General features: G+C 36.9%; 1 long non-coding RNA gene across 1 annotated transcript; it reads right to left on the bottom strand.

The window, feature by feature from the left end:
* Nucleotides 1-3,807: 3,807 nt before the first annotated feature.
* Nucleotides 3,808-4,630, bottom strand: LOC144367043 (uncharacterized). The gene is made up of 3 exons (XR_013426252.1): nt 4,345-4,630; nt 4,198-4,230; nt 3,808-4,103 (listed from the first exon to the last, which is right to left on the bottom strand). It is a non-coding gene; the product is annotated as an uncharacterized LOC144367043 (long non-coding RNA).
* Between the last annotated feature and the right edge of the window lie 6,051 nt (nt 4,631-10,681).

The raw sequence follows: 10,681 nt of genomic DNA, 5'->3' as shown, positions 1-10,681 counted from the left end.
TCTCACTCTCTCTTAAAAAAAAAAAAAAACTCAAAAGGGAATAAGTATGGCCTTGAACTCTAATCTGACCTAACCCTGGCGTTTCCAAAAGAATTTTTGTCTGTGATAAGAGACTAAATCCTTATAACTGACCTGTCCATCTGCTAGAGACCAGTATTAGGAAGATAACTGCTCAGAAAATGTAAAGAGGAGAGAATAACCATATAGTTCTCATTCTAATGATGATAGAGTTTGGCATGCTTGCACCAACTAGCACGTAACTTCCCTTGATCACTTAAATATTCACAAAGTCTGAAGAACATAAAAAGAAAGAATGAAGAGAAGTAAAATTTATTTTTCATACACCATCTGTTCAAAATAAAGGTACAAAGAAGCATTGTACAGAAGATAAGAGTTTCATATATCCTGATGCAAGATAAAGGGAAGAACTTCTATTAAAGTTTTAAAATGTCCTGTTTCATGCCTCGTGGGCCTTTTGGCTAAAGACCTCTTTGTACTATAACTAAATGGATCAAATATCAGTTATAAAATTTATTCTGGGAAAAAAAATCCGGGTAAATAAACCATTGTGAAGACCAATGGCTAGAAGGTAAGTTGGTGCAGCTCTTCCAAAGAAATTAGATGACATCTATCCCAGGTCTGTGAACATCCTACATGAGCCCTCATTCTCACTCTAAAAGACTTGGGAGGCCGAGGCAGGAGTACTTCGAGTTCAAGTCCAGCCTCAGAAATTTAATGAGGCCCTAACCAACTCAGCGAGAATTGCTTTTTTGTAAAAATACACAAAGGGCTGGGGGGCTGGGGGTGTGGCTCGGTGTTTAAGTGCCCCTGGGTTCAATCCCTGGTACAAAAAAGAGAAAAAAAAAAAAACTGAAGCATGAGTCAAAAATATGTGTATAAGGATGTTCATCATAGCATTGTTTGTAATTGTTAAAACTCACAGAAGACAGAGGGCTAAGGGTATAGCTTAGCGTTAGCTAAGCATGAGTTAGGCCCAGGGTTCAATCCCTAGTATCGTATAAAAATAAACAAATAAAAAGAGTAGATTGTGGTTACAGTGAAACTTGCCATGTGCCCAAGTCCTGTTCTAGGAGCTTGATCCGCATCCATTCCTCACAACAAGCATTTTATTGCTCCATATTTAACAGATAGAGAAACTAAGACACAGGAAAATGAATTTGTTCACACAAAACCAAAGTGGCAGAAAGGAATTTCAAATCCAAGTGGTCCATTTCTTGGTCCCCAAGCTCTACTGCTTCTCTTACTGTGCGCGTTGTAAAATTAACAATTTATATTTACTATGTGAAAAGATATACATAATATAATGTTGAGATTTAGAAAGAGGTTCTTCATAATATATGTATAGATAGTACAGTCTCATATAAAGAATGGTCTATATATATAATCTATATATATCATGGTCTATGGTCAATATATAATCTGATCTATTGTTAGAAGTGGCTTCATTTGAGGAGAGAGATTGATGGAGAAAGGGAAAGAAGCATGTTCACTATAACAACTATATCTATTTATTTTGTTACAAACTTACATTTTTTACATAAGGGTTTTGTTTGTTTGTTTGTTTTGTGATATGAAAGATTGAACTCAGGGCTACTTAACCACTGAACCACATCCCCATTCCTTTTTATTTTTCATTTTGAGACAGGCTGTCACTAAGTTGCTTAGGACCTTGCTAAATTGCTAATGCTGGCTTTGAACTTGTGATCCTCCTGCCTCAGCCTCTGAGCCACTGGGATTACAGATGTGCACCACCATTCCAGCTCTTATGTAAAAATTTTTCAATAGCAAAAGTAAAACTTAGTTTTATAGCTCTTCTACACAGGGATGTCTAACTTAAAGCTCTCCCTGGAGACATATAAAGTCACTTAAAATCATAGGTCTGGAAGATCAAAGGAGGCAAAAGCTAGTTTTCCATGGATTGTAGTTGATCCCCTAAAATTTTTCACTGGCTCTCAGACCTAGACCTTTTCACTCTCTCTCCATAACCCTTCCTTATGCAGTAGGCTCTGAAGCCAAATTGTTTCTCTTTCACATTCTATAAGTGCATCTCTTTTACACCATATCCCCATTTTCACTCATTTTCCTTCAAGCTGGTTTTGTTTTATCTGAGCCTCTTCCCAAATCTAATCTGACAACCACCCTTAAAAATAGAAGAGAACCAGCATTAATGGGTATCTGGAGTGTACCAGGTTCGACGTGAGGTGCTTGCCATACGTTTTTCATTTAATGCTCCTAACGACACTGTAAGATAGGTCCTAGGGCCCTCATTTTTCTATTGAGGATTTAAATGATAGCTGGGATTTGACCCTGTGTATGTTGGGCTTCGAAGTCTATACTTTTCCCAATATGCCACAGTTTCTCAAAAAAAAAAAAAGTGTTGCTATTTCCCATATTTATAACACTTTCTATCTGGATCCTTTTTTTTATGTAAATGCTTATTGTCATTGAGAGAGTGATGCAGTCCAGTGTACATGTGGTAATCTAATCCTCCTGCCTTTCCCCTGGTTTATGTTTAGGTTCTGAACAGAAAGTTGGGAAGTGTCCCAAACGGGAGGACTTTTCTATGACAGAAACCACAGGTTCATTCTGCTTTGGTAAAATAACATTTATGTTACAAGATGAATGCTAAAGTATGGACATTAAAGACAGACTGGAGATAGCACTGGAAGCCAAAGGTAAAGGCAGGGAGGGGTGTTGAAATCTCAGTTTCCTGCATGCTTCCTAAAGTTCTTGAAACTCTGGTTTAAGTCCAACTGCTATTGCCTTAGGATGTGAATGATTTTTAACCTGCTATTGGAACTCTGTTCATTTTAAGAAAGAAAGACCCATCAATATTCTTAGTCAAGATATGAGAATAAAAACAGAAGAAAAACAGTGTTCTGATGCTAGCCACACTACAATACTCACTTGGCTAGATTTGTCTGAGTGTAGCCTGCAAAACTGAAGGCCCCAAAAACTGAAGTAATGTATTTCCCAAGTTTTAGAAATGTGTATAGACATACTTATTGGAAAACAATGAGTAGCTCTCTTTAAAACGTAAACCTCTCAGCAAAGTCTTTCTATTTTCCAAGTTCTAGATTAAATGCTCATTGAACACTAACAAAAATATGTTGTTTACAGCTTTAATATAATAATGTTCTACTGGAACCCATGTCTTTCTTTGGAAAGTGAATTTGACCAAGAACACACAGTGATAAAGTGTGAAGAGACTTGCATTCATTTTTATTCAAAGACAACACTTCTTTTCTACCTTTTTTAATAACTCCTCGAAATAACTTCGAGATTAACTTGTTGTTAATCTTGGTGGTTCCATTCCAAGTTCAAATTCCTAGGAAAGTAAATAAATAAAACTTGTTGTTAATCTCGAAGTGAAGAATGTTCATTGAGAAGAATTAGAAAAACATGAAAATAAATACAAAAAAATTACATTTAATCTGATTTCACATGAATGACCACTTTTAATATTTTGGTGCCATCTTTCTAGGTCAATGTGTTATGTAGACATATTTATAGACTTCTAGCTTTCTTTTTAAAATTGGAGTTATGCTAAGCATGTTATTTTACTAGTAGAAGTTGGCTGAGAAGTTGGCTTTGAAAATTTTATTATGGTATTAAATACAGTTAATCTAACATAAGAATGATTAATCAGTGGGAAAATAGAGAATTAAAACAGAATGTTTAATCTTGACCACAAGATTCAAATTAACTGAGCTAGGTCCAATTTTACCAGCCTCATTTACAAGCCTAAGTCAAATATCTTTTAATAATTGAATCAAATTTCTCCAATACTCCATCCTATTAGTTAAAGAAGATTTTTTTTTTCCTTTTCCTCAGGATCTTCTCTCTCATTATAACTGGTCAAGAGATGAGTCCTGGCTACTACTGCCCCAAGTAAAAATGCAGCAAAATACTGTGCGTTAGCAAGGGAGTTAGTTTCTGTAACAAACTCTTAAATCTTAGTGGCTTAACATAACATAAGGTTATTTCTCACTTTTTTAAGAGTTCAAATGTGTGTTCCTTGGGGGCAGGGGGGCAGGTTGAAGGGGAAGCTCCATTTTCAATCATAATGTATGGACATTCACCTGCAGACAAGGAAAATGCTCAGAGGAGCACACAGGGAGATCCTCCTGGGCATCCACTACCACCCTTCGACAGAAGGCAACTATATGGACTTACCTCACTGCTGGGCAGGCTAGAAACGTGAGCTGACTTTAAGAAGAAAAAACATGAGTCCTGGTGAGCATTACCAGTCTGTTTTCTGTTGCTAGAACAAAATACCTGAGGCTGCATAGTTTTTAAAGAGAAGAGGTTCATTTAACTCACAATTTTGTAAGCTGAAAAGCCAAGAGCTGCCAGCCCCATCTGTTCATTCTCTTGCTAAGGCCCCCATGGCTGCATGGCATTAGGGAAGAGAAACAGAAAGGAAACAATTTGAACACAGAAGAAATCACATAGTGAGCCAAGAAGACAGAGAGTCAGGGGCTAATCTTGTGAAAACTAACCAGTTCTTTTGAAAGAGAAAGGACCCTGCAGATTAAGAATGATGAGTATTTTTTTTTTCCAAAAAATATGTTCCCCCCCACCAACCATGCACTTTTGCTGGTGTAGACTGGGGTTTGACTACTAAACTTTCACTTGTGAATGTGACAAATGTACAATGCCCCACATATTTCCACACACTTCCAAGTTGACAGAAGAAAAACTGGTGGGTTAATGCTTACCTAGCATTGCCTAAGTGTTTTATTCATTTTCCAATGAGTCTGAATAAATTCTTACAGGGAAGTAAATTATTGAACTGAAGTCAAGATCATCCAGTACAAAGAACAGAGACTGGATTATCTTGGGGAAAGAGTAACTTAATGGAAGGCCACAGATCACAGGAAGAGAGAAAAAGTCTCAAAGCGGACAGAGACCAGAGACTATGGTTTCCCTTGTCTTTCCCATTGCAAATTACCAGGAAAGTAAATAAATCACCCCAATTCCCTTTTCCCACCAGACCACCAGGTATTAGGACTCAGGACAGCCAGTCAGGTCATCTGTCAGGTTTACAGGTCTTTTCCCTTAGACAGTTAGCTGTGGCCAGGGGAGAAGGATCCAAATGGTCCCTGTCCCAAAAGAAAAATGAATGATAGAGCCACCCCAAATTTATCTAATACACTATGAGATTTAGGGCCGCAATTAAGAGAATTGTATTTTTAAAACAATTTATATTTTATTTGTATCTTAATCAAGTGTCTTTTTTTGTGTTTGTTTTAATTTTTAAAATTTGTTATTATAAATGACAGTAGAATGCATTTTGACACATCCTACATAAGTGGAATATAACTTCTTAATATTCTTAATATGTCATGTATGGTTGTACATGACAGAGTTATACTGGTCACATAATCATATATGTGCATAGGGTAATAATGTCCCACTCATTCTAATATAATTCATATTCCAAAACCCCCTCCCCTCCCTTCACTCCTCTCTGTCAATCCAAAGTACCTCTATTCCCCCCCACCCTTATTGTGAATTATCATTTGCATATCAGAGAAAATATTTGGCTTTGGTTCTTTGGGTTTGGCTTATTTCACTTAACATAATATTCTCCAGTTTCATTCATTTACTGGCAAATGCCATAATTTCATTCTTCTTTAAGACTGGGTAATATTCCATAGTGTATATATCCCACAGTTTCTTTATCCAGTCATCTGTTGAAGGGCACTTAGGTTGGTTCCATAGTTTAGCTATTGTGAATTGAACTGCTATACATATTAATGTGGCTGTATCACTGTGGTTTGCTGATTTTAAGTCCTTTGAGTATAAACTGAGGAGTGGGATAACTGAGTCAAATGGTGGTTCCATTCCAAGTTTTCTGAGGAATCTTCAAACTGCTTTGCATAGTGGTTGCACCAATTTGCAGTCCCACCAGCAATGCATGAGTCTACCTTTGCCCCCACATCCTCACCAACATTTTTTGTTGCTTATATTTTTGATAATTCTCATTCTGACAGAATTGAGATGGAAACTCAGTGTAGTTTTGATTTGCATTAAGAGAATTTTATTCTTAATCCAAAGCTGATTCCTCTCTAAGTTACTCATTGTGTCTCGGTTTCCTTATCCATAAGATGGGGCATGTAAATGCTATCTTTTCACAGGACTGTGGTAAAGATTAAATGAGATTGAGTATGAAAAACACTCAAAACTATAAATAGTATATAGGAAGTACTCAATAAGCATTGCTCTTATCATACTTTGTCATAAAACAAGAGCCTCTTCTTCCATTTTTGGTTAATGGTGTCGTCATTATCTCAAATATCAAATTGAGGTCATATGTCAACCTCCACATCCTGTGCATCCTTCCTTCGGTAAGCATTTTGCTTTATTCACTGATTCATTTATCTATCTGGTTGATTGTTTTTGAGCATCCATTTGCTACATAAAATATTTCTCCTTCCCAATTCTGCTGGAATCAATGCTTTGCTCTTAATACCTCTTACTTGAACTGTTATAATTTACTTCCTAACTGGTCTCCTTGACTCTCAACTATTGTGGTCAGATTAATTCTACTGACATTCATTCTGATCCTGTTGTTCCCCTACTCAATGGTTTTCAGTTCCCCTATTGCTTGTAGTATAAAGTTCACATGTTGAAACTTAACAGTCAGCATATTTCCTACAGTTTGGATCTAATCTGCCATTGTACCTTCACGGCACAAATAGACTACACTTGGCTAACCACACTGTCGTTAACCAACAGGGTAACACAGCTCCCATTATACTGCCCACCTCTGTGCCTCTGCACATGCTACTCCATCCAACCTGAACACCAAGCCCCTGGCTCCAAGGGCCAGCAGCACCTGCATCCCATAAGAGCTTATTGGAAATGGCACACCCCAAACCTACTAAATCAGAATCTGCATGGTAATAAGAACCCCAGATGGTTCACATCCATGTATTTTTCTTAGAATATTTTAGAAGCTAAGACAATGTGTGAGTTTATGTAATAACTTGTATATTACGGGTTAACCCCTCTCCATCCCTCTCCTTGTTAAAATTCTACCCTTGCCTGGCTCAAACAATAAAGCTTCATCCAGATGTCTCTGACTACTAAAGCTGAAAATAATCTCTTTATTCTCTGAATTCCCATAGCTGCTTTATGAATTCTCTTAATCTCCCACAGTGGAATTCCTTAAACCTGCTTAGGGTAATCAGCACACGCTTTCTTCCAGTTCTCATCAGTGTTCTGACTCCTCTCCTGTTAGACTCCATTTCCCTGAGTATTGGAATGTCCATAGGAAATACTCAACGTATGTCTTTCCATATGTCTTTTGACTATAGAGCCCAAAATATAAAATAAAACAAAAACAAGTCTCATTTCCTTATCAATTAGAAAAGACAATATTGAGAGTGCCATTTTTTTTTCTATTAGCAACTTGGGGCCCAGGGCTGATGGGATTTTCAGAGACTGCAAATGTTATGGACCTGAAAAGTGTTTATTGGCTCCAAGATTTGATATAAAACTTAAAAAATTAATAAATGCTTAAATTTCAACAACCATAATAACCCAACTCTCTTAGTTGTTATTGTAGTACTCAGAATACTCTTTCTTATTATCTGAAAAACAGTTTTTATAGATTGTCTTGCTTGGCAACAATTCTCAAAAATCAACAAAGCTAAACCAAAACAAGCTAGGTATTGTGGCGCATGCCTGTAATCCCAGTAGCTTGGAGACTGAAACAGGAGGATCACAAGTTCAAAGCCAACCTCAGCCATTTAGGGCCTTAGTTCAAGGCCCTAAGCAACTTAGTGAGACCATGTCTTAAAATAAAAAACAAATGGGCTGGGGTTGTGGCCCAGCGGTAGAGCACTCCCCTAGCACATGTGAGGCCCTGGGTTCAATCCTCAGCACCACATATAAATAAATAAAATAAAGGTATTGTGTTCAACTACAACTAAAAAATAAATATTTTTTAAAAATTAAAAAACAAAAAGGGCTGGGGATGTAGCTCAGTGGTAAAGCACCCTTGGTTCAATCCCCAGTACCAAAATAAATAAATAAAATGCAAATACAGAAGAGTGCTTGGGTTTCTCAAGGCCTGGAAATGTCTCTGGACACAAGTGCTCCCAGTCCATACTAGTGGGAGCAAAAATTTCTGCAAACATCCTAGAAGCATCTGTAAGTGAGCCCAAGGGCAGTAAAAATTGTAAAACCTGTTGACCTAAAAATGCTCCCTCTAATACTCAATTTTATGAAAATAAAGATGTGTCCTCAGCAGGTAGTGATTTTCTTTTTACATACTATTCTATATTTTTTCAGATTTCTTATACAATGAGCATGCACTTTATAATAAAATTAGCTTACAAAAAAATCATTAGCCATTTAAAAAAGAAGTTAATAAAGAGGAAGAAGAAGAGGAAAGGAGATACAAAGCTGGGAGGAGGCAATTTCACCCACTGGTCTTGCTGCTTTTCGCCCTACTTTGCCTCCTGATAGGCTTACAACCAGCATGCATGCATTTCCCTTTGATGCAAACCCCCAAACCACAGGCCAGCTGTTCAATTTCAACACAGGCCCAGCTCTCAAAGAACCCCGAACATCCCAACTGCACGGGTGTTTACATTTAATATTCCCAACAATCCTAACCTGTGGGCAATATTTTTCTGCTTTTCTAAATGTGGAAACATACTCAAAGAAGTTAAATCACTTTCCCAGAATCACACGGCTAAAAAATATCAGACCTGGGGAATGAATAAGAATCGTCTACTTTATCAATAGGTGATTTTTTCAGTTACCCCAAGCTGTCCTTGGTGCATACTCTAAAATGGACACACAGTGTTTTAGGTCCAAGTTCAAAATACTTACCTCCTTTTCATTTCAGACCCTTTTGTCAGAAGACCCTCTTTTCTCCTTACTCTCAGTAGGACCAGAGAGATGTAGACTCAGACCAACTTGATACATGGAGTCATTTTATCTCTGATAAACTATCCCAGGGATGGGGTGAAGTTCAGTAGTAAAGCTTGTGCTTAGCATGTGCAAGGTCCTGAGTTCAATCCCCAGCACCATAAAAACAAAACAACAAAAATTCTCAATTGGAAAGCCAAACATAATATAATCATTTAGTATTTTATTCTGCTATCAATATACCTTTGCCTGGGTGTCTATTTTAAACAGTAAACATCTGTGAGGCCGAGACAGATTCGACATAATTATCTTTACATTTAGCAAAACAGAGTAGTAAGTTAAAAGTTTAAAATTATTTTGCATAATACAAATTTTGACATAAATAAGCAATAAAAATATCTTCTATTATTGTGTGTATATATATATATATATATATATATATATGGGGCTGGGGTTGTGGCTCAGCGGTAGAGCACTCGCCTAGCACATTCAAGCCCTGGGTTTGATCCTCAGCACCACATAAAAATAAATAAATAAAATACAAGTATTGTGTCCAACTACAACTAAAAAACAAATATTAAAAAAATATTAAATTAAAACATGCACAAAAATATGTGTTTGAACAATCTAATCTGAAAATAATCTCACTCTCTAGGAAATAGAGTGATGGAAATGGCCAGAAGGCGCACACTGGCTCTTGATCAGCTCTCTCTGCAAGTATAGCCAGGGAAGCCTGTTCCACACTATGTGAAGGCCTGTATTTGCAAGCTTCAGAAAAACAAGGAATATAAGCCATTTTCAAATCAAAGAAATGTTGAAGTTTTGTTTATGAAAAAATAAAAGAACCCAGGACTTGGAAGTGAACATTTAAAAAATGATTTTATTGAACTCCTGCTGAGAGCCACAGCCGAGTCTGTATGGCTCCTGGACATTTTGCCAACAGTATTGATTGACAGGCGAGGCATTATCCACCTCTGCCGCTACTTTTGCGTTCTAGCGCTATTTTGAGTTCTCACGGGATTCCCCTGGCGTCCCCATTGGTTGGCGAAGTGCAGGAGGGGGGATTTCCCGGGGAGCTATTTCCGGCTGGGGGTTCCTGCAGGAGCCATGTGGCTTTCCGGGAGGATTCCCCAGGAGCTTGTGTGAGGTTTTTTCCTGCAGTTAAAAAATAAAGTTTGTTCCTGCTTCAGTGGCTCGTGATTTGTGCCCAGCCAGACTGCGGCAAACTCCATTTAACAATATGGAATGAATCAGCTTCATTCTATCAAAAATATGTATATATTAATAATTCAGCAGAGCACTCTGCTTTTTGAAAATATGCAGATTTTATATGAAGATGATTTTTCAGTAATGAGCAGTAATATCTTTAGTCTATGTCAAAATTATCAAAAAGATGCATCATATACCTGTTTTCAAGATTATGGTTCAAAACTATACAGTTTGCCCTGTCAAAATAAGAGAATTGGACTTCCGACTTCAAAAGCAAGAAGTACTCTTAATTGAAAGTGGACAGTATCTTCAAATAATTTCTATAATCAGTTCAAATATCTCTTTTGAGACTGATTATGTAAGATTTATGTCTTAATGAAAAGAAAATGAAATATCTCAAGAGTTATGTATACTCCAAATATTAAATAAAACTTTTCTTTTACAGCTTTGCTTTCTGTGTTTAGCATAAATACAAAATAACACTGAATACACTAAAACATAAACTGGCAATAGTTTGTAACAAAGTAACTAGGGAAATGGTAAGAAGTTAAAAGATGTAAAA

This window comes from Ictidomys tridecemlineatus, chromosome 10 (genome assembly GCF_052094955.1).
Source record: "Ictidomys tridecemlineatus isolate mIctTri1 chromosome 10, mIctTri1.hap1, whole genome shotgun sequence".
Classification (NCBI taxonomy): Eukaryota; Metazoa; Chordata; class Mammalia; order Rodentia; family Sciuridae; genus Ictidomys; species Ictidomys tridecemlineatus.
This window is presented reverse-complemented; position numbering and strand designations above follow the sequence as displayed.